A 5,327-nucleotide genomic window follows, 5' to 3' on the forward strand; every position below is an offset into this window, starting at 1 on the left:
AAAAAACTATCCATAGAACTCCCTTATGACCCAGCAATAGCACTGCTAGGGATTTACCCAAGGGATACAGAAGTGCTGATGCATAGGAGCACACGTGCCCAATGTTCATAGCAGCAATGTCAACAATAGTCAAAACATGGAAAGAGCCTAAATGTCCATCACCTGATGAGGGGATCAAGAAGATGTGGTATATATATACAATGGAGTATTCCACGGCAATGAGAAAGAATGAAATATGGCCATTTGTAAGAAAGTGGATGGACCTCGAGGGTGTCATGTTAAGCAAAATAAGTCAGGCAGAGAAGGACAGATACCATATGTTTGCACTCATAGGTCTAACAGGAGAACAGGAGAAACCTAATGGAGGACCAAGGGGAGGGGAAGAGGGAAAGAGAGTTGGGGAGAGAGAGGGACCCAAAACTTGAGAGACTATTGGATACTGAAAACGAACTGAGGGTTAAAGGGGAAGGGGGAGGGGGGGGAAAGAGGTGGTGGTGATGGAGGAGGGCACTGGGTGTTGTATGGAAACCAATTTGACAATAAACTACTTAAAAAATAAAAAAAAATAATAAAATCCACTTGTCTCTAGATAGATAGGTAAGTTGTTTCCATATCTTGGCTATTGTGAATAATGCTGTAATGAACATGAGAGTACAGATATTTCTAAAAGATCCTGATTTCATTCTTTTTGACACATACCCAGGAATGGGATGCTCAATCATATGATAGTCCTATGTTTAAGTTTCTGAGTAACCTCTATGCTGTCTTCTCTAAGGGCCACACCATTTTTTGCATTCCCACCAAGAGTACATGGGTTCAATTTCTCCACACCCTCATCAACACGTGTGTTTTGTTTTGTTGTTGATAATGGCCATCCTAATAGGTTTGACGTGATCTCATTTGCAGGTTTTTAACTTAAGTGTAGTTGATACAAAACATTAGATTAGTTTCAAGTGTACAGCATAGTGATTCAACATTTATATACTTTACAAAGTGATCACTATAACAAGTCTAGGCACCATCCATCACCACCCAAAGTTATTAAAATATTACTGCTTATATCTCCTGTTGTATACATTAGATCCCCATGATGTACTCATTGCATAAATGGAAGTTTATATCTTTTAATCCCCTTTACCTAATTTGCCCAACCCCTCTCTTCTTGTTCTCTGTATCTATGAGTCTGCTTTGTCTTGCTTGTTCATTTGCTTTCTTTTTTAGATTCCACATGTAAGGGAAATCATACAGTATTTACCTTCATGGACTGTATCCTACATAGACTAGACTCTGCCCTACATATCCAACACTGACAGACATATTTCTATTAAAACTATCAAAGCGTGTATCATGTTTTATTGTAACTATTCCTCTGTCTCTCTGTTTCTGTGTGTCAGTGTGTCTGTCTAATCTGTCTCAGATTCAGCACTAAGAGTCCTGCATCCTAAGGAACTCAACCTCCAGGAAAGCAGAATGGTTGACACCCTAACAATGACTATCACAAGAGCTTCTTTCATGGTTATTTGCCTAATTCCTAAGCCAAGAATGCAGTACTCATTTTTGAATAAATACATTTTCTTTAAGGGTGAGGACATTTTGATGACTTTTTCATTGAGAAAGATTTTAATTCTCTTTGTCTTCATAGCCTAGTTACTTTCTAGCACCTGTTCTAAAAATGTTTTAACTGCATATATGAGGTTTCTAATCAAGCAAGATAGTATTTTAAACATACTTTCCAAGGGCCTCTCCCTTGCCAAAAATAAATAATTTGCTAGAAATAATTTGCCAACAAAATAGATACCTATTATTTATAACTATAATAAAAATAAAATATGCTTATAGAAACTTTCTAATGAATTATAATAAATAAAATTTCTTAAATAGCTCATTTCTGAGATTTCTGTCAAAAATTTTAATCTAAAATTTGCTGCAGTGTTTAATAAAATGCTATTTTAAAAAAGATTAAGTTAACAGCCAAAGATTAACTTATTTTGCCGTAAACAGGGCCTGAAAGATGTTAACTGTAAAATTTAGAAATGAAATGGTCTAGTGACTTTATTTCCATATGATTTAATTATCATAAAGAATATTATTCCAATTAAGTATAATGCCTTGGCTCTTCAATTAAAGTCTGATCATGGTAAAAAAAAAAAAATAGTCCGTTCTTTTGACTACTTGGGAACTGTGCACCTAAACTATTAACTGATTTTGGTACTTAGGACCTTGCACTAGTCTAATACTTTGTTTACCTTTGTGCACACCTCCTTAAAACTCTTGCCTATTCACTTTCTTTTGCCTTTCCCAATTGTTTCTCTTGTAAAACAATTATGTAAAATAAAATTCACATATTTTACATGTATAGAATAATGGTTTGACCAAACATGTACAGTCCCATCACCAATCTGTAGCTATCATCTCCCTTTTGGTCTAGGTGTTGGTGACCACTGAATTATACTTTGTCACTATCATTTTAACTTTCCAAAAATTCTACATAAGCGAAAACCTATGACTGCTATGTATACTTTTGTGTCTGGTTTCTTTCATATAATAAAATGCTTTCAAGGTTCATCTATGGTATTTCATGTGTGAGCATTTGGGTTTCTATTGCTGAATATTGTTCTTGTATAAACATACGCAAGTTGCTTATCCATTCATCAGATGATGGGCACTTGGGGTTTCTCTAGTTTATAACTTTTATGAATAAGATTTCTGTGAATATCTGCCTACAAACTACTTTTGAGGACAGATTTTCTAATTTCTCTTGAATAATTTCTAGGATGATATTCTGGGCCATATGTTTAACTTTATAAGAAATCTCTAAGCTGTTTCTCAATGTGACCATACAATTTTTATTCCTGGCAATAACATATGAGAATTTGAGGTATTCATATACTCCATATCCTTATTGACGCTTGGTATTGTCAGTATTTTTAATTTTACCCTATACAGTGAGCTCGTAGCTATATTTCATTGTGGTTTTAAAGTACATTTCCTTAGGGGTGCCTGGGTGGCTCAGTCGGTTGAGCATCCGGCTTCGGCTCAGGTCAGATCTCCCGTTTGTGGGTTCGAGCCCCGCGTCAGGCTCTGTACTGACAGGTAGCTGGGAGCCTGGAGCCTGCTTCCGGTTCTGTGTCTCCTTCTCTCTCCGTCCTTCCCCCCCCCTCATGCTCTGTCTCTCTCTGTAGCAAAAATAAATAACACATTACAAAAAATTTAAAAAATATAAAGTACATTTCCTTAATGACAAGTGATATTAAATATTTTTCCTGTCCTCTTTTGTCATTCATAGATTTATTTAGTGGAAAAGATTCTTCAATTTTTTAATTTGTTATCTTTTTATCAAATTGAAGTGTTTTTTACATAGTCTTAATACAGTTCTTTCTCAGATATGTGTCTATCAAGAATTTCTCTTTGCAGATTATCATTTTTTTAACACTGGCTCTTGAAGATAAAAATAATAGTAATAAAATCTAATTTGTTTTCTTCATTTAGCTCATCATTTTGTGTCCTATTTGCAAAATTGCTTTTGTTACATCACCACAAAGATTTTCTCTTGTTTTTGAAAGTTTTAACGCCTAAATTTATGTCAATGATTCATTTCAACTTAATATTTAGATATGCTGTGAAGATAGTTTGGGGGGAAAAAATTGAAACATACAGTTATCCAGTAGCTCTGCATCATTTATAAGAAGACTATACTTTTCTCACTGAATTATCTTAGCAATTTTGTCAAGAATCAATTGACCTTGTAGGTGTGGTATCTATTGCTGAATCCTCTTTTTAGTTCTATTAATCTGGCATAACTAGTGCTTTGTGCTGAAGCCTATGGCTGCTTTGGTCTCCTCAGAGTGTTTCATATTTGGAAGATCACTAGCATCCACCTGGCTTTCCCTTCCTTATAACGAAGCCACATAACTCTCACCAGAAAATAAGAACATGTATAGGGCCCACTTCTTTTGTTTACACTCATTTAGGGATCAGTGTCCTTCATTTTCTGACTTCCAGTTTCTTGAAAACTGCTGTTCCATACATTAGCTCAAGTTGTTGCTGTTGTTTTAAATTGTTTCAGCCATTGGCATAAATCTAGTCCCTGCTATTGCCATATCAGTAATCTATGAAACTTATTTTATAGCCAAGAATATGGCCTATATTGGCAAATTACCAAAAGGTACTTGAAAGGAATGTGGATTCAAGTATTAATGGCTGGTGTCTTTCCTAATTGCCACTGAGCTCAAAATGGTTGACAAGTCAAGTCTTCTATATTATTACCTACTTTCTGTTTAACTTTTCAGTCAATTACTCATAAAAGAGTATTTAAATTTCCAACTATAATTATTTTATTGAGATATAACTGACATATAATGTTTTAGCTTCTGGTGTACAAAGCAATGATCCAATATTTGTATATATTGCAAAATGACCATCACAATGTGTTGTTAAAATCATCACCAAACATATCTATAAAAATTTTTGTTTGGTGATAAGAACTTTTAATATCTACTCTTAGCAACTTTCAAATATGCAATACAGTATTGTTAGTTATAGTTCAAGTATATCTTTGAATATCTGCTTTCAATGTTGTATTATTTTTCTTTCTTCCATTTGGAAACTCTCTTAAGCAAAAAAACAGTTATAAATTTTATGCCCTTATAAAGAATTAATCCTTTTATATGATAAAATGTCTTTCTGTATTTCTGCTAATTTTTAATGTGAACTCTACATTGTCTGATACTAATGAAATCAGTTTTTAATTAATGTTTTATTAGTGTTCCCACTAATTATTAATATGACTGAGTTTAAATCTATGATCTTGCTAAATATTTTCATTTGTGATTTCTTTCAGAGTACCTGAGTTTCTTTTTCAGTGATTCCATTTTACCTCCATTATTAACTTAATAGCTATATGTCTTTGTTTTATATTTTAGTGTATACACTAGGCTTTGCAATATGCATTTTATCACTCACCTTTCAAATAATATTACACCACCTGACACAGTGTGTCATAAAACAAAACAACAAAACAACCTGCTTTCATTTTTCTCTATCATACACTGTGCTAAACTTGCCATATATCTTACTTCTACATAGGCTATAAACCCCATTTTGTTTTATGTGGTCAATTAACTTTTCATTAGATGATAAGTAAGAAGAAATAATTTTTTTTAATTTATCTATATATCTCCCATTAACACAAGTCTTCAGTTCTTCACATTTCGTCTACCTGAAGAATTGCCTTTAACAATTTTTATAGTGCAGATTTGTTAGCTACAAATTATCTCTCCTTTTATTTGGAAAATATCTTTAGTTTGCTATTTTTGCCTTCATTTTAA

This window comes from Suricata suricatta, chromosome 5 (assembly GCF_006229205.1).
Source record: "Suricata suricatta isolate VVHF042 chromosome 5, meerkat_22Aug2017_6uvM2_HiC, whole genome shotgun sequence".
Taxonomy (NCBI): domain Eukaryota; kingdom Metazoa; phylum Chordata; class Mammalia; order Carnivora; family Herpestidae; genus Suricata; species Suricata suricatta.